The sequence below is a fragment of the Vespa crabro genome, chromosome 25, assembly GCF_910589235.1.
Source record: "Vespa crabro chromosome 25, iyVesCrab1.2, whole genome shotgun sequence".
NCBI classification, from domain to species: domain Eukaryota; kingdom Metazoa; phylum Arthropoda; class Insecta; order Hymenoptera; family Vespidae; genus Vespa; species Vespa crabro.
The window spans coordinates 710,921-735,773 of record NC_060979.1 but is presented as its reverse complement, the minus strand read 5'-3'; the positions used below and the strand labels follow the sequence as shown (position 1 = coordinate 735,773).

Below are 24,853 nucleotides of genomic sequence, written 5' to 3'. Positions count from 1 at the left end.
AAAAAAGACGAAGAAAGGAATAAAATATTCAATTATATCTGTTACAAAATGAAAAAGATATGAGAGAAAAATTTTGAAGGATGAATATTTTGAACAAGATTTTGGAGACGTTGGTTGATAATAGTAACGATTTGCGGAATGAAAAACAGATGTTTATATATTATGCTATATTTGTAGATCCTATTCTATATATATATATATATATGATTCTAAATTACATGTTTTTATAATCAGAAAATAATAAAAATTTGATCATATGATCCGATCTCTGCACGGAGGGGATCCCCAAGAAGTTAAGTACGACTCAACGGCCGGCGCTTATTACAGTCACATCCACGTATCGCACAATCGCAACGGAATCTCTCTGCGTCGTAGCAGGAGAGCCCTTGATTAATTTCCAGTTAAACAAACGAAGGAGATTATACAACCTTAGGAAGAACAGGAACACCGAGAAAGCTACTCGAAAATTGGAAGGCATGAAGCTTAAGCGCGCGTTAGTAGAACAGATCGACGAGGAAATCCTTGCAAATTAACAGTCGAGATGGGAGAGAATTCCTTTAAAGGAAGGACGACATTTGCTTTTTTTCCGGACATCAAGAAAAGGATGGGTGCCTGTTTCACCTCTCCAAACAAACTATTTTTCAACACAATTTTTTTCTGGTCATGGGGCTTTCAAGGTAAAACTAAGGTCGCTGAATCTCGTCACGGATGGAATATGCGAGTGTGGCGAAGAGGACACGATTTCGGATCACATCATCGAAAGTACGGTTTTCGAACCTCAGAGAGTTGCCCTAGAAGAAATATTCTGCGTATAGAACTGGCCAAAAGCAACGAGACATTTTGTCTTCACAGCTGAGGCCTTTTCCCTCTTCACGATTTTGTAAAGAAACCACCTGTATTAAGGGTAATTAGTTCATAAATCCTGTTCAGGTGGGATTGTCGGACTTCTGGTGATGAAAATGGGTGTCTGTAATCTTTTCAGGTTAAATCACTCTCGAATAGGATAAGGTCGAAGATGCTCGCATGCATCTCCCTATTTTTTTTCTTCTCACTACAACCCAATACTCTCCCTAAAACTTGCTATCCTACCAATCCCATCCTATCCTACGGAACTAGTGTCAAGTATCGTGGCATTGTGAGCGGGTCTTTCCGTGATTTCCCGTGGGCACAGCCGACATCAGCGTGGTGATTCGTTGCTGCGAGGATGTGTCTAAACCGCTCACCTTATCTCGCCGGCAGGAGTTTTGTGTTTTTCCGAATTCGGACACTCGGCTATGGTGGTTGCTGTCTTTAGGTGGTTTCGTAGCGTATGCCGTAATGGGCGAGGTAGCATAGGTGCAGGCACCCTATAGGTGTTCACCTTTACATTATATTGTTCCATCATGGCTGCGATACGGAATGGGATGTGTTGTGTGCTTCGTGTTTTGTGAAAATTTTTTCGATTTTTTTATTTTTCCTGAAAATTTTACATCTCACTCGTTAATTAGAGTGTGGTGAACAAAGTGAGATAATAATCAATACTGGGGATTAATTAATTACTCTATAATTAGTGAAAATGAATAGTGCTATGTAATTTTCCGGAGGTTATGTTCATTTTTGCGGAAGTGGCATTTTATATTCTATGGACGAACGGTGAATTTAACTGATAATTTCAGTTGCAAGACGGAAGTGGATTTGCATCTAAATTCACGCCGTACTGTGATTGGCTGTTGGATTAGACAAAAGCATTTGTAATGTTATGAGTGCACCTTATTTATTTTTTGACAGTTGGCGCACATGCGTTACTCCTAACCTCAATTCTTAAAAGCGTGGGAAACGTACGGAAGTTCAGGCATCGCTCTGCAGACCTTGTCGCCCGAGGCTTCAGGCACGGCTCTACAGATCTTTTCGCCCGTTGTAAGGGAAATAAAATTTTCCGATATTTTCGAATTTTAAAAAATTTTCAAAGTTTCGCCATAGGAACGTGACTGCAAAAATAGAGCCATGATGGAACTCCTCCAAATAAATAGTGGAGTGCTTGTATGGTCAAATACTTTATAATTAAAAAAAATATATTTTTTTTTCTCTAAGTCCTTATTTACTTACGGTACCTTTACTAAAGTACTTCAATTAATTTTTCTTCATTTTTAAGTCTTTTATTTACTTAAAGTACTTCTATTATAGTACTTAGAATTGTTTTTTTTCCCGTAGTGAAATTTTACTATTAGGTGGACCGGAAAGTAATGTCGTTTCTGCGCATGTGGATATTTGCTTGTCATTTGTCAGCTCATTGTGTACTTCGAAGTAGTGTTAAAGACATTTTAAGGTTAATGTGACTTGTTCACTTCTAAATATTATTATATCTAGATATGATATAAACTTATATGGTTAGTCATATTATATACATACGTATATATGTATATCCATATATCATACATATACGTGTATTTCACAAAGATTTGTATTTTGCTTAGTGAAAAATAATTGACTTAAGCGACACTGTAATAGTAACTATTAATTGCACCATGCTCTAATGCCATCGAAGTCGTCATAATCTTTCTCTTGGTGTAAGATTTTTAAGTTGTTTATTGAAATGGGATGGCTTTTTTTGAGAATTACTATTTGTGTTGGGTCTAATAAAAAATTATCTGATAAAAAACTCTTTAATTGTAATATTACAAAGTAAAAATTAAAAATTCAATTTACTGTACTTTCCAAAACTTCCAACAATGGCTATAACCCATTATAATAGATTGATACTTACAAAAGAAGATTCTCAAATTTATAAAATTATACTTTGAAAATGCTAAAGTATATAGAGATGTGTATTACGTCATTTTTTTGCTGTCAAGTACAGCCAAAGAGGTAAAATTAATCTCTGAATATATATGTGTTTGTTTGTTGTGTTTGTGTGTGGTTGTGTGTCGAGGGGGTTAGAGAGATAGGGGCGGGAGAGGGAGAGAGTGAGAAAGAGAGAGAATTAATCTTCCTATATTGATCTATAATTAATTTTTCTATATTTTTCATTATTCATATGTATGATTGCGACTGTGTTGTCTACCATAAATAATTTTTCCAAAATATCTCGCAAACTAATCATTTTTCGAAATTGTAGTTTTATACTTTTTTATTCAGAATGACAAGAGAAATCAATTTATATAAACTAATCGTAGATTTAATAAAATATTTATGATCTTGAAATTTTTTAAAAAAATTAAACCTTTAGAAAAAATTCTTTCCATCATAATAGGTGTCCTTTGAAAGGTGACTTTGTTCTCAACATTTTTTCCATACATTCATAAATAGTGGAAATATTTTCTTGTTTTCATTTAAAAGTTATTCTCTGTGTAAACATATGTATATGTAAATATGTAAGGTAACGAGGAATAAGGTCAAAAGGAAATATTCTAGTACAATTTAGAACAATAGACTTGAGTAAATAAATAAAAACAATTTGTAAGGTTATTAGTTCTTTGTTTTGATATACGTACAGTACAAAGAGAGATTTTAAAGTAGATGGGAATAAACAGAGAAAAGGAAATAATGTCAAGACTTATTTACTACATATATTTTTGGAAGGATGTTCTAAGATCTGTCGACGAAGGTGAAGTTGCAAGAAAAGAGCTAGTTTTATATATACGATGAATACTGTAAGTTAAATTTTCTTATTTGAAAATTATATTCTGCTTTTTTTGTTCTTATCTATAAGTTTCTACTTTAAGCATTTATTTAAATATTAATTTAGGAAAACAATTACTTTCCCTTTCTCCCTCTTCCCACTCCCTCTCTCTCCCTTTCTTTCAGTAAGAAAATGAATGATCGAGACAAATATATATATATATATATATATATATATATATATATATATATATATTTAATATCTCAGATTGATTATGTGAGGTGATAAACGAAAATATGTTTCTCTGTGAACAAAGAAACGACAATTTACGTTTATTATTCACATTATTTAAATTTTATTTAATATATTATCTAATGTAAATTTTCTTATAAACTCTCGTGTTACTTTTCTCTTCTACGTTCTATTTCCTACTGCCTGTTTCTCTTCCAAATCTTAACGGCTAGATTTGTAGGTAACAAAAGAATTTGTTGATAATAAAAGACAAAGGAAGGGCGGGCGATATATATGTAAAGAAAGTACACTTTCTTCAGGTAGATTTGTCGCGCGTCGCATGGCCCGCCCTTCCTTTGTCTTTTGTTATCTACAAATTCTTTTGTTACCTACAAATCGACCCGTTAAGATTTGGGGAGAGAAACGGGCAGTAAGAAATAGAACGTAGACGAGAGAAGTAATACGAGAGTGCAATACAAAATTTAACCGTGTGAATAATAATTAGAAAATAAAATTTAACAGAGTGAACAATAAACGTGAATTGTCGTTTCTTTGTTCACAGGTAAGATTAAATAGCAATTAAGTTATGATTAATAAATAAAGACTCATTTCTTTGTTCGCAAAGAAACATATTTTCGTTTATCACCTCACCTAATAGATCCGAGTTATTATAAAACGACAATTTTTGGTTTATAATGGAAAGAAAACTACAGTTCTCATTTAAATGTGTCGCATCACCAAGCGACAGAAAAACAAACGTGATTGCTATAATCTTTGTCACAACAGAGGACAAAGAAAAATATATATTGCCGGAAAATGAGAAGTTTGTAAGTAATCACAGCGAACTAATAAAAACGGAAAGCTATAAGATAATGAAAAAAAGCCTCAATCAAAGAGGCCACGAGAAAAAAATATGGATTAAATGCACACAGGAAATGGAAAGTACGTATTTCGATGAGAATGGTAATTTAATATTTAATGATCTATACCTAGACGAAATAGTAGATTTAAAGGATATCGTAACAATTTATGATCGAAAAATTTGTGTGCAAATATTCAAATGCAGAACAATGGTTGGAGACATTTGAAAGAGAATGTCAAAGATTCAAAATTAAAAGGGATAACACAAAAATCGAAATCCTAAGATTATTCCTTGACAGAGCATGTTTAGACTGGCACTCAGCAACATTAACAGCGTTAACAATGGAGGCTAGTTGGTACGAATGGAAACAAAAGTTCTTGAAATCATTTGCAGACAAGGGATGGTATACAGATATATACGCTACATCTTACAGATATAAGGAAGGTTTACTGATGGAGTACGCTATGAAGAAGGAAAAACTACTACTCGATATGGACAACAATATAGGTACGAAGACTCTGATAATGCTTATAGCAGCAGGACTACCAGAATTTATAAGAGATAAAGTAGACAGATAAAAGTGTCAAAACTCAACAGAACTATTACAGGAGATAAAGAAATATGAAAATCTACTAAGTAAGAACAATTTAAAAAAAAAGAAAGAGGAAAGACAAGATAACAACAAGAAATTTGAAGAAAAAAGATCATGTAAGAACTGTGAAAAACTAAACAAAGGAATTAGATATCATTCAGAGGACGCCTGTTGGTTTAAAAAAGAAAACACAAAAGAAACCAGAATAAACAAAAGCAACTTGATGATAGAAATAGACCTATGCAAGGAACAAAAAAACGAATAACCACACCATTGATCAAAGTAAAGATGGTATTAGAAGAGAAGATAGAAGTAAGCGGAACATATGATCCAGGTTCCCAAGTCTCTAATAAATTCGAGACTAGTTAAAATAAAAAAAAAGAAAAAGAGATAAAAGATAAAAACAAAATATTTTTAAAAACAGTCAATGGTGTGACACAAACAAAAGGTTTAGTAACCATTAAAATAAAAATTTTCGATAAAGGAGAATACGTGGATGTATTCATTGTAGAAAGAAATGATTTTGAAGATTTTATTATTAGGTTGGATATGATAAAGAAATTCAAACTAACTTAAGATGAAAACTTACAGATATCTCGAAAGAGAGAAACACAGACAAAAAAATATATAAGTACATTGGATACAAAGAAAGAAATAAAAGAAGTTGAAATAAATTTTAACGAACATGTGAATGAGGACGAATTTAGATCAGATCTGAATCATATGGATAATACAAAAAATACAAAGATAAAAAAACTTATAGAAAAATATAATTTTATATTTGCAAAAAACAAATATGATGTAGGCACCGTTTCGGACTACGAAACGCGAATAGACTTACTGGTTGATAAATACTGCAGTAAAAGACCATATCTGTGCACTATAGAAGATAAAAAAGAGATAGAAAATCAAGTAGCAACACTGTTAGAAAATAAATTGATCGAAGAATCTTATAGTCCGTTTGCAGCACCAGTAACTCTGGCATTCAAAAAAGATGAGAACAAACGATCATGATTGTGTATAGATTTCCGTGAATTAAACAAGATAGTTACACCACAAGCTCAACTATTTCCATTAATAGAAGATTTAATATTAAAAGCAAGAAACTGTAAATACTTCACCACATTAGATATAAATTCCGCTTTCTGGTCAATTCCATTATGTATTGAAGATAGACAAAAAACTGGATTCGTTACTCAAGAGAGATACTTCCAATGGACATGTCTACCGTTCGGAATAAAAACATGACCAGCCATTTTCCAAAGAATATTATCTAATATTCTAAGAAAGCATAAGTTGAAAGATTTTTCAGAGAATTACATAGACGACATATTAATTTTTTCAGTATCATTTGAAGAATACATAGAACACATAGAAAGAGTAATGAAGGCAATAGTAAACGAAGGTTTCAGACTAGAATTTAAAAAATGTACATTTGCAACAGAATCAGTGAAATATTTCGGACACATAATAGAGCACAATACAGTAAGACCAGTAAAAGATAATCTAATTTCAATACAAAATTTTCCTACTCCAAAAACTCAAAAGAATATTAGATAGTTTCTTGGAAAAATAAATTTTTATCACGAATACATACCGAAAAGCTCAATACTAATAGACCCATTACATAAACTGTTAAGGAAAAACTAAAAGTTCATATGGTCTGAAGAGTGTGAAAAATCCTTCACAGGTATAAAAAATCTATTATGCTTTCAACCAGTGTTGCAAATATTTGACAGGAATTTACCAATAAGGATTTACACAGATGCATCACTGGAAGGCATTGGTGCGATATTTAAGCAAATACAGAGTGATGGTAAAGAAAAGCCAGTAGCATTCTTTTCAAAAAAATTAAATGATTCACAAAAGAGAAAAAAAGCAATTTACTTAGAATGCCTGGTAATCAAGGAAGCGGTAAAGTATTGGCAACATTGGTTGATCGGAAGAAAATTCACGATATTCACAGACCATAAACCATTAGAAGGTATGGACATAAAAGCTAGAACAGATGAAGAACTTGGAGAATTAACATATTATTTATCTCAATATGACTTTCAAATAAAGTATATTCCGAGAAAAGATAACGCTGAAGCAGATAGTCTAAGCAGAAATCCTCCAGTACTGGAATCATCCGAAAATACGGAAGAAATATTAAAAATAATTAATCTAATAGAAATAAAAGAAATAAAAACAGATTAAAAAGAAAATATAACATTGCAGAAAACCAAAACAGGACTAATAGAAAAAGACGGAATATTCTATAAAAAAATTAGAAACAAAGAAAAAATAATCTTATCTACAGAACTAAACTTAAAATTAATTAAAGAAATACATTCTGAATGGTGTCATATAGGGATCAAACAAATGACAAATAGAATATCTCCTTATTACACAGCTAAAGGAATGACAGCAAATATAAAAAAAGTTTGCCAAAACTGCGAAATATGCATTAAGAACAAATACAGTGAGCAAGGAAAATATGGACGGATGTCACAATTAGGACCGGCAACGAAACCGTTCGAAATCATGTCAATAGATATCATTGGAGGCTTCGGAGGACAAAGATCAACAAAAAGATACCTCCACCTACTGATGGATCACTTTACAAGATACGCGTTCATGATAACATCAAAAACCCAGAGTGCAACAGATTTCATCAAGCTGATAAATAAAATACTAGAAACCGACAAAATAGGAATGATACTCGCTTTTTCGATCATAAATTGTCCCGATATACCCTTTAAATCTATTTGGTGTTCTTTTTCCTGTGTGGGTTCTACTATGTCTGTTTCTACTATTTCGTCTAGGTATAGATCATTAAATATTAAATCAATACCCGGGAATAAACTCAAAAGAATTTAAGGAATTTCTCATAAAAAAGGATACGAAACTAATTTTTACGGCTGTCAATGCGCCCTTCCCCAACGGTCTGAATGAGAGACTGAATCAGACATTAGTAAACAAAATAAAATGCAAGATAAACGAGAAAGGAAAAAAAGAGCTTGGATAACGATCGCTAAAGAATGTGTGGATAAATACAATGAAACAAAGCATACAGTAACCGGCTTCACGCCAAAATATTTGTTAGATGGCACAATCACCAGCATTTTACCCGAAGAGATAAAAAAAGAAAAAATGATAAAGAAAATTGGATAAGAGATAAAGAACTAGCACTAGAAAGAACAAAAAAATTACATGAATATAACAAAAGAATATTTAACAAGAATAGAAAGAATCACCAGTTTAACACAGGAGATTTGGTATATATAGAAGATGGCAATAAGTTGAATAGAAAGAAGTTAGACGAACAGAAAATTGGCCCTAATAAAAAAAATTTCAGAATCTATATACGAAATAAAAACAGGGAAACAAAAACAAGAAACCGGGTTCTTCCACATAACAAAACTACTTCCGATAGCAGAAGATGGAGAAGAGGACTAAAAATTGTAGACATTTTATTCGGGGAGATGTAAAGAAAGTATACTTTCTTCAGGTAGATTTGTCGCGCGTCTCATGGCCCGCCCTTCCTTTGTCTTTTGTTATCTACAAATTCTTTTGTTACCTACAAATCGACCCGTTAAGATTTGGAGAGAGAAACGGGCAGTAAGAAATAGAACGTAGACGAGAGAAGTAATACGAGAGTGCAATACAAAATTTAACCGTGTGAATGATAATTAGTAAATAAAATTTAACAGAGTGAACAATAAACGTGAATTGTTGTTTCTTTGTTCGCAGAGAAATATATTTTCGTTTATCATTTCACCCTAATTAAACGAGTTACTATAAAAAATAAGATTATATATATATATATATATATATATATATATATATATATATAATGAAGGTTTGGTGTAAAAACCTTCATTGTCAATTGAAAGTTTTTTATGCATATTAGTTATTTATTCAAAATTATTTCTTCGCTGCAAATTTCTTCTTTCTAAACACTGACCGAACATTTCCAATGATTCCTGATTTCTAACAATTTGTTATATTTCATTTTAATTATAAATTCTATATTATTAGAGATTTATAGATAACAATGAATAGATAGTGATAAATATTGTTTCTTTAAAATATTTATGGAACGGATTCAAATTTATTGCACAGATTTATTTATTATTTGATTCATTGTATTTTCGAATTTATTTATTATCGTAAGATTGAGAACAAGGTTGAGAACATCTTTTCCGCTGTTGCCAGATGAGTTCCACTAAAAGTACAAGTCTCTACCGGTTTCTCTACCATTGCTCTTATTTTGGATTCGCGTGCTCCAACAGCTTTTCACGGGACTTCATCGTCCTCCTATTTACAGATAATTAGCTTTTCTTTTCTAAGTTACAATTTCGTCCAATATATTAATCAGTAGCAAAACATACAATTTCTATAGTTTAATGTTCGCAAATTTGGAAAATGTTGCGTTTAAAAGATATTCGCGAAAATGAAATTGCCATCTAGATCGAGAAATTATTACATCATATTTTCTGTTGAATTTTCTTATATCTTTTTTGATGATGATATATAAAAAAAGTCTTATAATAATCTATGCTAGAGAAAAATATAATTTATAAGTGTATATTTTCCCTAATTATTACATTAAAAAAAATAATCGACAAATGTATATATATATACTTTATATACATTTGTCATCTAGAAAAATTGTACTGCTGCCTTTGTCCTATACAGAATAGGTTATCCCGAAACTCGCATCAAGTAGGAGAAATAAATATAAGAGATTGGATAGTAATATCTTATTAAATTATCAAATAAGCAAAAGTAATTAAAGTTATTAATTATTTTTATCGGTAAAATCAAAAAAGGTACCAACGGAATCATTAGCTTCAAAACTGATTCCTGAATTATGAATTTAGACGCTTACTAATATGCTACACATTACTTATAAAATCTCTTCATTTCTAGTTTATAAAATAAAAAACGAACTACAATTTTTTCTTAAATTTAACAATATCTATGAAAATCAGTAATGGGGATATGAGCTTTTTCTTTTTTGCCACAGATTTCGAGGGTGACCACTGTACGAAACTTTCTCTTTGTGAAAAATATGGAAAACAGCATTTATACCAATAATGAGAACAAGAGTAATTTTTAATCGATTTTTATGAACGCGGTTTTATTTTAAGGAGGAAGATTTTATCTACGATCTCGATTTTTGGAATATTTGAAAAAGCTTTATATTTATGCATAAAGCTGTTTTATTTTATGTTATAATACATAGTTTTATTAAATTCTAGAAGCATTTGTTACGAATAATTTTTAATATATAATATAATACGAATAGAAAATTTCACATGTACAGTGTCTTTTTTTACTACTTTTTCGTATGTAACTGAAGATATGTTATGTGTATCTATTAAAAATTTGCAAATAAATTCTGGTATAAGAATATATATTAAGATATATTAATTCTCTTATAAGAATATATATTATTCTATTTTAGTCAGTATGCTTTAGGAAATTTATAATAAATTCATGCATGAATTTATGAAAGATTGTGTCGTGAGATAGGATTAAATAATTTTTATTGCAAAGTAATAGGATACCTACTTTGGAAAATACTTAGCATTTTGTTACATAAATAAATAATAATATTAATTATAAATAATATTATTAATAATAAATTAATTATTAATTTATTAATAATTGTGATTTATTATAAGCTATGTACTTTTATTATAAAATTATTAGCACTATAAACGTTATTAATATTTTGTTGGTCAAGGATAGGCAATTGGCAGTTTGAGATATGGCTTTTTTTGCGCTTATTTGTTCCGTTAAGATGGAAGAAGATGTCCTCCATTATTAGATCTCAGTAATGGGAATATGAACTTTTTCTTTTTTGCAGGTGATACTGTATGATACTTTTTCTTCTCGAAAAATATGGAAAACAGTGTTTAGACCAATAATGAAAACAGGCGTAATTCTTAAGCATAATTTTGATGAACGCTGAGCATGGAATTATGATCAGAAAATTTATATAGTGGAGGAATGAATTGATTGACACGGTTGTTCATCATGCAGCTAATGGAAGAGAAGTTGTTCTGTTTTAGGTAATAATTAATATTAATAAGTTAATAAATTGTAGGTGATAGTTAATGTTTATTAAATTTTTTTTGTAATATTTTTGTTTATTTCATTGTTACTTTATATTAGTAAAAACTCAAGTAACCTCTTATTTTCTGTCTATATTTGTTAATGATTTTTTTTTTATCAATACTACTGATTTTTTTGTATTTTATTTCAGATTATTAATGCACAATTAATGGAGTGATGGATGAATCAATCTTTGTTTCGATAAAATAAAAAAAGTGAAATCGATTTAGAGTTTTATTGTTAATTTGCATTCGTTTGTATTTTTAAGCGTGTGTATTTGAATACATTGTACACAAAGCAGTCATTAAGTCAGTGTTTGTTCGTATAAAGTTTTAATAATGTTTCTTTTTTGTTTTTTTACAGTTCCATAGACTATACTTTATATGTGAAACATCCAATTGAATTAAATTCATTATCTGTCTCTTAATCAATAAGTAATTATCGCGTATTAGAATCAATGCACCATGGAAGACGATCAAGAATCTAAGTATATTTCTTCTATAGAACAATAATAGTAAGTAAATGTTGAAATTTTATAGTCATATAATTTTACAATTCATTTTATTATAAAAAATTTAATATCAATTTTTTTTTCAATCTGTTTTCATATCATCATTGTATTCTCAAATCAATTTACCAAGTCAATCTACTGCAACTTCAACCTACTTCATTTTCAATTTACTTTGATGTAAATCTATCTTATTTTTGACTTATTACGAGTCAATCTACTCTAATTTCAACCTATAATAAGGATGAATGTTTTGGACCGTGGAATTTCTTAAATAAGTAAGTGAACAAAATTGTATTTCTTCAATATTTATTATGTTGAGGACAAAAGATCCAAATCGGTACGAGTTACTGGTTGTAATTTTTTCAATCAATTATTAACGAACATGACCATTAACAATTCCTTTTTTGGATTTACTCATAAGTAGTACATTTTTAAATGTTTTCATTTTTTTCTTAATATATTTATCTATTTTATTACCTTAAAATAGAATTTTGTATTATCTTGAATTTAATTCTATTATTAATTAATGATGCATTTAATTAACTCTTCTTTTGTTTATGTATGCTCACGATATTAGTTGTGAAATCGAGCATTTATTTACCTGATATCATTCGATATTACGATATTTCGATATCGAAGTACTAAAAAGTGAACGAAAAGAAGACCGTGATGCATAGATTCGGGAATTCTAATGGCAGGTCATGACATTGTTTTTTTATTAGAACAATCATGTGTATGGAGTTATAAATATATATCATTTATAAAAATATTAAGCGTGAGCAGTGAAAAAAATAAATGTACGTAAGATGTAACAGTGTTAAGTCAACGGAACTATTAGCTCTTTGTATCGTAAGGCTATTTCCGGTAATGATATTACCGAGTGAACACCGTAAATTATTGTATTTCTTCTACTATCTTCTTGGTTCTTCGTATGATCAGCCTAGGGTAAAAAGCCATTCATCTAGAGTTCGCGAAAGTGTGGTCTTAAGATATTTACGTCGATGACACTTTAAGCAAAGCTGACATCATCGAAGAGTCTCTTGGTCGTTAGCTGATAGCTGCAGCATCTTTTTATGAAAAATGGATCAGTAACTATTTGTCCTTGCTACACGACATTATTGCCAACTTGCCGATTCTTATCGTCTATTGCATACCAGGAATATCTCCACATGTTACAACAACGCAGCACTCAGTTGCCATCTCGTGATATTCATAAAAGAAGATAACCACTCTCCTCTTAAATGGGCTCGGATGCATCATATAGGGCACGATAGTGTCACTTGTATTGAGTAGCATGTGACGTAGACACATCTGTTGGAAATATCCAGTTATTGTTTCGCAAACTATACTCGCTGTTATTTCAATAGCTATCATTAATCATCTGATTTTAATGAAATTTCATGACATGTTAAGTTGCTTTTACCACTTTTCTCTATGTCGTTTTTAATACCAAAGTGTGACTAGTTCTTGTAAGTTGGCTTACTAACGACTAAATAAGTTATTCATCCTATTACTACGACTCACAGCTTAGGATTGGGTAATTTTATGTAGTTTATTTTTTTAGTCTGGACATTTAAGCGGATATCTTCCTTTCCTGCTGATTCTAATACTTTTATTTCACGTCTCGTAAAAACCATTGAAGAAACAGAGTTATAAAATTAAAAGGCCGGTGGCATTCATCGGTCCTTAAACAGATACACATAAATGACTGAATTTGTCATTTGCTATACTTGATTAATTTCTTAATCAAGTTTTCTAAGAACCCATCCGCTATTGTTGAGCGGGCACTGCTGCAAGCTTTCTTTTAATTCCTAAACTGATTAAGGTGAAGCCCGTGTCTTGTTTTTGAACTTAAGACTTTTGCAGTAACAGGATATCTAATTGTATCCGATGTACAAACTGATGAATCTCTTCTGTAATTACTGCTAAAACAATCCATGTGCAGCTGCAGAATTCAAACTCCTGCGAATGCGAAGATTTCTTCGAAGAAAAAACTCTCTTCAGAGTTCGTTTTCCTAACGAGGAGTGATAATCCGTGGATGCGCGGATGGAAATTTTACGTGAATAAAATTATTCTAAGTGCGAATCTATTAGCGATCAAGGTCGTAAGAATTCTCGCAGGAACTTTCGTAAGTAAAGATATTGCTGCTGCAGTTTCTAACGATCCAGAATATATCATGACAGATATGACTCTAATGCCTTTTGACACAGCCATTGAAGATGACTCACATACCAGTAAATCATTGATATGCTGAAAAAGGTCTTCGAATGAATTTTTTATTATTTTTAATTATTTCAACTATGTGAGTCTCCTGTTTTAGACGGCACGATATAGTTAATTCATAGTAGGTAAAGAAATTATCAATGTATAATGTTCATCCCTGGTTGATAAACTTTCCTGTAAGTTGCAGACATACATTATATGCCAATCCAGTTTCTCTGATATCATTATGTTAATACCATGGGACTTGAGAAATATAGAAAATTTAGGGATGTCCTATTGTATTGTCGCAAAATGTAGTTGGCTTTTCACTATAGATCCTTATTATATCCGTATATATTCTTTAGGAGAGCATAATTTAAATTATTTTATTTCCTATTTATGGACTTTAGTTGGAATATATTACTTAAATATCAATCTTTTATACCATGAAATTAATGTTTCCTCAATGATGATATTTTTTCCTAGTTTAAATATTTTTTGATATTTTTTTTGTTTTTTTTTTTTTCATCCCACAGTCGAAATACATTCCCAAGTCCATTACTATAAACAATAGTAATGTTATCAGCAAACTGAAAGTTGCTGAGAAGTATGATAATCCGAATCTGTTCTGTGACATGATAGTACGCGGTAAATCAAAATTATACAATGTACTTTTTAGCAATAATTGTTTATAGAGTTGACTCTTACATCACAAAATTGATCCCAAGAATTTTCTTATTTCATCCAAATTAGTTTATATTTATTGATGCATTCGTGCAAATTGAGTTAATGTGATTTTATTTAATTTTTATTCTGTTTATTTGTTCTATGAGCAAATTTATCTATTTGTTATCAACAAATAAAAAAAATACATCATATGAAGTATAATATAAGTAGTTGTTGATGTCGGTTGCTAGAGTAATAGTAAACAATTTCTGACGTTTACAAAATTAAGTTCACCTAGCGCACTTAATTGCAGTTTCCTCGGCATTATCATCTTCAATATCCTTCTTAATAATTAATTCTTGTAAGATCTGTTGAATAGCATCTTACTATATATTTATATAGTATCAAGTTAATTATCACAACTATTCAATCATCAATATCCAAATCAAAATCCGATGCATAGAATTTTATTTGTTTTTCTTTTTGGAAAAATTTAAATTCTCTCCTATCATTACTATGCAAATTTTTGTAAAATCCATAGGTTTTTTCTTTACTAGTTCTTACTACTAGATGATTTATGAAATAATATTATGCTCATTTTTTTCGCCATTGCAAATAATTAGGACAAAGTTTAACTTTTTTTTCATTAACTGTAGACTTTCAATTGAAGGAATATATTATTTTTTAGATGGTTACTTTTCGATTACAGACTTTCAATAGAAATCTGTTGAAAAAATATACCTACACATACACATACATATTTGCATACAATACAACTACACACATTCGCCTTCATGGTAACTCTTGCGAGTATTGTGGTATTTTTTTAGTATATTACTGGAAAAAATATTCTACTATTATTATAAAATTCCATTTTGAATGTCTATAATCAATAAATATTGTTATATACTGTTACGAGCAGGTTTAGAATTGATAAGTCATTAGTATACATCAAAACTGTTTTGACTATAAATATTGGATATGTTTTTGTCTTAGACTCAGGTCACTTGGACTGAGAGAATGTGACTCGTAAGTATTCCAGATTATTTAAATTTTGGTGGTGTCAGGGAAGTTTTCAGGAAAACTGTTCCTTAGTGGTAACGAATATTGCAGATGATTGCATCTTAAAGTGCGACTTTTGTAAAAGATAGATTTGATGGAGCTATTGTGGTGAGTTGTATTACAAAGTTCGGGTTCAGTAGTGAGGGTTTCATGAGAATTGATTAATAGTTTGAATAACGTGCTTCAGGAAAATTCTAGGAATTTATCGATGGAACAAGAAGAGGATTTCCCAAAATTCTTTCAAGAATTTTCAAACGAATTCGCAAGAAATTGCGGAACTCTTGAACATATCATAGACCTAACCGATTCTCTATAAAATGAGTTCGTTGGAGGATTTTTCATTTGAAAGGAAAAAAGAGAAAGTTGACGATACGCGTTTGGGAGTTGTTAGGAATCCAAAAAATTAGCTCGACGGTGTTATATCTGCAACAAGACGGACTTGATTGATCATCTGGCATAATTCGTTAGGACCAGAAAGATTAGGATCAGTGGATTTTTATATATTTTTATTATAATTTATAGATCCGCAAGGCATAAGATTTTAGCAAAAATGTTAACTAGAAATGACTTAAAAATGCTATTAGATTTTCTTTGTTGTCCATCCGTATAGAAAACGGAGATATACATTAAATCTTATGTCCCGAAGCTTAATACGAAGCTAGACGAAATCCATAGAACCATAAATTTTACCGAAGTCTTTGATGACTTGGTTATTAGGACAAAGAAATTTGAAATACGAATGATTTAGCAAATAAGCAGGTGTTGACAATGAGGAATCTTAGAGCCGAAGGTTTGTGATATGGAGAAGTTAGCACAAAACCTCTTAGTGAAAACTCTTATTGCAATTTTTAGTGTGAAAAGGAACATAATAATTGACTCCAACATTCGAGAAGGATTTAGTCTTACTCATATGAATCTTGACCCTGAATGTAAATAGGAGGAGATTTATTGTCTTTATTTGTTTTGGTGTTACCTGTTGGTGTAGCATAGGTTTCAGAGAGGATACCATATTATGAGTTGTGTGTCGGTATATCCTGTAGCCACATTTCGAATTGATGTGTGTGAATTTGACATATTTGTAATTGTATTAGATTTGCTATATTTTGCTAATAAATAGAGACTCAGCTCAGTAGATTGAATCGTTAGTGGACATGTATACATCCTTTACTTCATTATTTGATGTGTTCCGTGTGGAGTAAGTGTCTCCCAATATTGAGACTTTTAGTTTTATTGGTGGCATATTTGAGCCAGCGACCATAAGATGTACGCTTACTGTATCACCGCGCCGAGATTATACAAGAGGTCGTTAATGTACGTTACAAGAACTATAAACAAAAACAAGTCACGAGTAATAGGAAATACGTCTATCCTGTACAAATTTAGCGAATAGAATGAAACAATAAGTACATACGTATAGATCAACTTGATCAATGTCCCTCCCCCCTCGTAAGTTGTGCTGCTGGCAACTGCATTATGCTTTTTAGACTTTTTTTAAATTTACTCTTCTTATTAGTCGTGGCCGTTCGTATCCTCTACTTGATACAGGTGCCAATGCGTCTTTATCAATTCGCATACGGCTTCAATTTTGATGTCATCTTCCGCTTCTTTATCGTTATCATCTTTGTTCCCTTCATTTATTTTTGCATGGGTTGGAATAGTATTAAAAAGATTTAGCGGTAATTCATTGCCATTGACAATTGAAGTGTCTGTTTTCACATCTCTATTTAGTAGTGCTTTCGAGAAAACCTAGTTCTCCTGATTATCTTCATCATCGATACTATTAATTTGTTTTCTTGCAGAATGTCTTCGGCGGTTTTAGTGGAACATTATTGTGGTCTTGGATTAGACCATTTTTGTCACAATAAATGTATAGTTAAGGTGGAATGTAGCCTGAATTTAATTTACTCAGAATTGAGTCTTCTGCTTATGAAATAATGTCTGTAATTAAGCTATCGTTTATACGATCAATGTTGCTACTTTATTTTCTGGTTGTTTTGAGAGAAAAACAGACAATTCTATTGATGTTGGCATTGTTGTAAATGGTCTCATTTTTTATTCTCGTTTTATAATCTGATTCAGCGGTTCCGTGCGTTCTTAAGCATGATCTCAAGCAAGATGTTTCAAATCTTCTTATTTTTTTAATTATAGTTGGACCTGTATTCCATAATATAGGAGCTGCATAAGTTAAAATAGTTCTCACCATTTTGGCTTTAGTAGCAAGATTTTTTTTGTAAAGAATTCTCGAATTCAACTTGAAAGCTTTTTCTAATTGAATCGAGTAGTGTTTATTCAGTCTTAACAGATGATCTAGATGAACTCCCAAATATTTCACGATGCGTTTCTTCGGTATCTCAGTTAATTCGTTGGTGTGGGTATCAATAGTTGTTAATTTTAAACTATCTATTTTTTTAACTGCAGAGTATTAGATTTGTTTAACTGGTCTTCTGAAAAAAATTAATTCGCTTTTACTTGGGTTTCTTTTTAAATTCCAGTTTTTGTAATAACTATTAATGTCATTGATAACTGCCTATAATGTATATCTGATTTTATCTATGTCCTTGATTGCTTTATAAATTATTAAGTCGTCTGCATTAGTGATTAATTGTAATTTATCAGAGTTGTTCATGCCAAACTTGTTGATTGGTTCACTGTTGAATAGGATTGGTGATGTGACGGTTCCTTGCTGTAACCCCTCTATTATTTTGAAGGACTTCGATGAGAAATTGATGCTGTCCCACGTGCGAAATGTCTTCTCCTCAATCATGTTAGCAATCGGTAGAATTAAACCCACAGTAAATTTTTAGTCTTCTACCTTATGTATAAGTCCGTTTTTCCATATAGAATCGAACGCTTTTTCTAAATATAACAGTACAGCACCAATGGAGTATTTATTATGTAAATAGTTATTCAAATTGGAAGTTAGTTTGTGTAGCGTGGTACTCAATATAGATTAGTGGATAAATTAGATTTAAATCCAAATTGATTATTCGGAATGATGTTATGAGTATTAATATGATCCATGTTTTTCTTGGTAATTTTTTCGAATATTTTACTTATGTTCTTCATAGTAAGACTAATAGGTCTGTAATTTTGTGATTCTTCTGGATTCTTCCCTTTTTTTTAAATCGGTAGAACTTTTGCTTGTTTCCATCTATTTAGATAGTATGCGTGATTTATGGCGTTGTTGAAAATAATTGTGTACTTGGTACTTATTGATAGTGGTAAATTTTTGATGACTATTCATGGGATTTTGTCAAGATCATAAGAAATTTTCTTTTTTAAATTCCTGATAATTGTTCCGACTTCGGTGAACGAGATGAAATATTTTATATCATTCTTGTTTTGTAGCGGATCATGTGCTGGAAATTGATCAGAAAAAATCATGAAGGTAGATTTGGTATTTCTCATTCTTCGTAAAATATCATGGTACTTGTGTGCGGTATCATCTGTTTTATTTTTAGTGATGGTATTTTCATTAGTGTATCTTGGCGAATTGATTTTCTCTAGGTACGTGCCCATGACTTCTAATTTTATCATTGGATCAGTGATATGTATTTCATTTTCATAAACTAATTATGGCATTTTTCTACCAATCTCTTGATTGAATTAGTTTTTGTTTAAATGAAGTCGAAAATTTTCAATACTGGTGTTTTTTTGTGGTCTTAAATATTTGTTGATGATCGGAAAAAATTCGTTTGCTTCTTTGTAGTTTATGTTTTGGCTATTGATGACCAATATAATGTAACAGATTTTGATATTTCTATTTGTAGTCGTTTATTAATTGCTTTAATTGATCTTTTAATACGATATGTTTCCTGTATGCTGTGGTTATATGGGCTTCGGTATTTAATGAAGTGTAGTCTCGTAATTAGGAAGGACTTTGTTGAATGTAACTTCTTAATATTGTTGCTAATGTATATCTGGCAATAGTCATTTTTATTTGCTTGATTTTTAGGTATGATTTCCCTAATGGATTTGGTAATTACTTGTTCGAGATTCATAATGCTTTCATCTATTTCTTCTATTGAGAGATTTCTATTTGTGGGCTGCTGATTATTATTCTGTAATTTCGAGTCAATATGTTTAGCAAACTTACGCCAATTCGCTCTTTTGAAATTGTAGGTGGATGATCTGGGCGGTTCCAGTGGTATGCCTTGGCAAAGCGTATCTGTATCTATTGTATCACGTTGACTGCCGTGGGGGTAACCGATGACCGGCACTCGACTTGGCTACAGCGCCGTGGAGGCCACTGGTGACCACCGGCGCGACGAATGATGAAAATACATAATTAGGGTAAACATCGATCTAATAAATTTTTTAAATAATACCATTGATTCCGTAGTGGTTTAAAGAAATTAATGCCTTACAGAACATGTAATTATAATTTTATCAATACAAGGAAAATATACATGTTATTTGTGCACATAACGATGAATCACATTGATACACGGTAAGCAAAGAAAAAATGAACTAGGACAGTCGGCACATTATGTCGCCAAATTTTTAGTGCTATTCTTTGCTCTCATTTTTCCTAGCGGTTTTGAATTTTTTTCGTAGAATTTTTTGCAAAATCGCCTTACATTTTGCATACTTTCCGGTTCCCTTTTAAGTTCATGATGACGTTTTTCTGTACGCAATTTCTTGATGAAATGGAATCTTCATCATCAAAACATTTCACTCAATACATCGCTAACTTCATCCTAAAATCGATGACTGAAATATTTTTTCAAGTTGCTTGTTTATATACACCATTGAATTTACAACACTAGTATTCAGCAAAAGCCCTATTGTCAATTTTCTGTGCCACTTTATAGTTTTTCGCAATGGTAAACTATAAGCAGTTATTTGATCAGACAAATCAACTGAAGATTTCCCTAAATTATAATCTACTATCATTTTTGGCTTCTCATACGAGCAAAATGGTCTACAGCGCTTTGGGGGCCACCGGTGATCCCCACCACGAAAATTGTATAAGACATATTTATACAACTCACCTTATCTGCTATAAATAATATTTGAACATAATATGCATCGCATAATAAAAAATTTATGTTGGTACCTGGCGCATGTCACGTAAAATTCGCGCAGCAATTAACGTGTTAAAGGTTAATGCGTTGTGGTCACTGTCATATGAATTAATTTTTATTTTCTTATTTATTAAATCCAGAATCTCTATTCTGCTGTCAGCGATGCAGTAGTCAAAACAGGAACTGCTTCTAATGTATGTGGGATTGGTTGCCGAATAGATTGTTGTTTTGAATTGAATACCGTTATTTTGTTCTCATTGATGTAGGCGTCTACCTTTATCGTTTATGTAGTCTTATCTTCCAATATGTGTTTCTTGCATTTAAGTAGTGATTTATTTGCGTTTACCATTATTCTCACAGCTGAGTATTCTATTATCTTGTATTTCTTTGGCTGCGTGATGTTTACATATTTGATATTATTGTTTAATACTATTGCTGTACCACCTTCATTGGAATTTATTGCTCTATCCGATCTAATTATGTCATAATTGTTAAATTTTAGTTTATATTTATTATTTAGTTTAGTTTCTGATATCGTTACAGTAACATATCTATACTCATCTAAGTATTTTTGTAAATCTAATCTATTTTTTAACGAGCAAAGTGAGTTCACATTTATAGTGGACATTTTCAGTATGTTATTTATTTTAGTATTTAACCTTATTCTGCCTGCCATTGTGACATGTAGTCGATTCTCATTGTATTTTGAATAATTTTGTTATTCAACTTCAATTCAATAAGTTGCTCTTTTATTTCCTTCAAACTATCTTTTATCCTTTGCACTTTGAACTATTCTGAACTTTGCCTATTAGCTACTTAGCGCTACTTTGTGGCAGAAATGTGTATTTACAGACCCTCGTATTATTTAGTATGGTTTTGGGAATAACTAACATATTATAATGATATTGGACTTATATGAATTGGTTGAAATCGAGAAATGTATATAATATATCGGATCTATTAGGTGAGGCGATAAACGAAAATATGTTTCTCTGAGAACAAAAGAATAAATCTTTATTTGATAATTAATAATTAATTGCTATTTACAGTCTTACCTGTGAACAAAAAAACAACAATTCACGTTTATTATTCACTCTACTTAAATTTTATTTGGTATATTATCTTTTATAAAATTTCTTTGTAGTCTCTCATGGTACTTCTCTCGTCTAAGTTCTATTTCCTAATGCCCGTTTCTCTTCCAAATCTTAATGGCTCGATTTGTAGATAACAAAAGACAATGGAAGGGCGGGACATGAGAAGCGCGGCAAGTCTACCTTACGAAAGTATACTTTCTTTACATGTATATTTGCAAAAAAATCAATATCTTATTTGTTAAAATTTTGTACAGTATGATAAACTTTATAACACTCCCGAAAATGCATTGCAGGCTAATTAGTGCACGTTTGACAATAATAAGTTGTTTGACGCCTGCCACCAGGTGTTTTCCTGGCAGAACAAACAATGCAATCCTGTTTTCTTTGTCTCACATCAGGAATATGTAGTTTATTCTCTAATCTATTGTCCGCAGAAGATGTGGATGGACACGTTCTCGATTCACAAAAATCACCCCTCAACTGGTCAATGAGTGCCTTGACAAACTTGTGATGCGTCATTGGCGTTTCATTATTTGTTTGTTTTGAGATACGATAAATAATGTATGAGTTAATGACACACATTTCCAACCCCCAAAAAAATCGTCATGTTCCTGTGTGTTTTCTTCCGTACCAATTTCATCGCTATCGCTATCTATGCAGTCTCTTTATCGCCTTGTTGCTTGGACGATATCACTATCACTGCTATCGTTTTCTTCTATAGTTAGTCTTTCTAACATATTTGTATAAACGTCTATCTGGAGCTCATCTTAACTACTACTTGTGTCATGAGATTCATTCGTGTTTGAACGTTTTTCCATAGTTCTAATAAAAAATATGAATAAATACATAGGTTGAAAATTTCTAATTGTTATTTCTAACTCACAAGATGATATTTACCAAAAAAGCTTTTACCAAACAATTTATTTACCAAGAGAAGATTTAAAGCGACGCTTCGAACCAGACTGAGTTTAGCTTTAAAAATCTTTTCCTTCAGATTTAGACTTGATTATTTATGATTATAAATCTCACTATATAGTTTGTGCTATGTTTGCATATCGACCTTTCTTTTACAAACATGCCTTATCGCTCTTTTCAAGTGGCGCCTTTGAACTGCTCGGACCGTCGTGAGGACGCTTATCGCGTTCTCGTATGACACAAAACTCGCTGATATTTCTTTTATATATCTTAGTAATTATACTATATTTTGATTTGATTTCTTGTGCCATTTCAAGAGAAAACTTTAGGGAAACATGCATGTCTCAAAAAGTTGCGTTGTAATAACTCAATTACTCATAATCGTTAATAATCAACTTTAATGTCCCATGAGAGGGGACAGCGGAATGCAAAAGGTTAAACATAGCTAGTATTTGGTTTGTGATTTTATAATTGTTTTCGTTATTATCATGAGCTTCTTGAGGCTGAATTGTATTGTATTGACTATTATGGTGCGTTGACTGAGGTGTGTTATTGACCGCAATTTGCGCATTTCAGCTTCTCTTTCTCTACAGAATTAACTAAGTTGCACTTTCTCAGTTCATGGGGTTGGTTACACATTTTACAAATCTGTATCCCATATTATAATTAACGTTGGCATGACCTACTCTTTGGCAATTTTTGCACTGAAAAATTTTTGGTCATTTTAATTTCTTCTTTCTTACTTTTTCGTTGAGCACTATGTTGTTTTTTATAAGTTATTTGTACTATGAAATGATATCTATCTATGTTTTGCCTATCGAAAATTAGTTTACTGATTTTCGTTATATTAATATTTTTTATGTTTAGCACGTTTAGTGCTGTTGTAACATCGGGAACGTCGAAACTACCTCTTATACCTTTTAATACGAAGGTCTTGCATTTTGTATGCTTTGGTGTGCATGTGTGGAATTTGCAATTTTTGGCTTTTGGTGCAGCTACGCACTTGCCTGTGTATCGTTATCCATGGTTATTAGTCTTATCATATCTATATCTAGTTGTTTTAAAAAGAAAGCTTCCTTGTTAATGTTGCTATTCATTAGTAGTATAATGATATCCTTTAGGTTAGATTTTAAAATGTATATGGGGGCATTCGGATTTTGGAGGTTTTCAGCCTTTTGTTTCGCATTGTGGCGCTGTTGGCCTTTTCAGCCATGCACTCTTTCGTGAAACTCATATCATCGGATAGCGGCTCATATCTATTGTCTTACTCATAGTTTGGGCTTTGAGTACCGACTGAAAGTTTCGGCGATGCTGTTTTTTTTGGTCTACGAAATCCCTCGTTCCCTTCATTTTCTTTTTTATACTGCACAATCCCCGCAGGCTCTTGTATTATATACCCTTTTAAGAAAAGAGCACCGATTAGAACTTGCGTCTTATTCGAATACTCAATTGTGAGTGCGGTTCTTATTATTCGAGGTCGTTCGCACCCTCTACTTGATACAGGTGCCGCCTCTTTATCAATTCACATACGGCTTCATCTTTGATGTCGTCTTCCGCTTCTTTATCGATGTCATCTTTGTTCCCTTCATTTATTTCCACATGAGTTGGAATAGCATGAGAAAAATTTCGTGGTGATTCATTGCCATCATTTATATCCAATTTAATTGAAATGGCTGTTTTCACATCACGACTTATACTTGTACTGTTTGTGTTAGTATCCAAAAGACGATGTATTCTAGAATTATTATCGATACTAATAGATCTGTATTCCTTAGCCTTGTCATTCATTTTTCTTCGCAATTCTTTATATACATGTATGTAGACTTTGAATCCAAAGATGTGCATGTCTGTAAGATCTGGTTTCGTTCCATCCATCTTTAAAAATATTCAGATACTTAACAGATTATAACTATTTAATAATACATAAACTAAATTATAACAAGTTTTTAATATTTTGTTGTTTATCCTTTTTGTCTAATTACTG

The 24,853-nt window shown here is 31.4% G+C and overlaps 1 long non-coding RNA gene across 1 annotated transcript; it reads left to right on the top strand.

The window, feature by feature from the left end:
- Positions 1-1,064: 1,064 nt before the first annotated feature.
- LOC124432523 lies at positions 1,065-20,314 on the top strand. Its single transcript, XR_006944285.1, has 6 exons — positions 1,065-1,896; positions 11,144-11,348; positions 11,543-11,660; positions 11,755-11,905; positions 12,033-12,177; positions 19,956-20,314. It is a non-coding gene; the product is annotated as an uncharacterized LOC124432523 (long non-coding RNA).
- Positions 20,315-24,853: the final 4,539 nt, after the last annotated feature.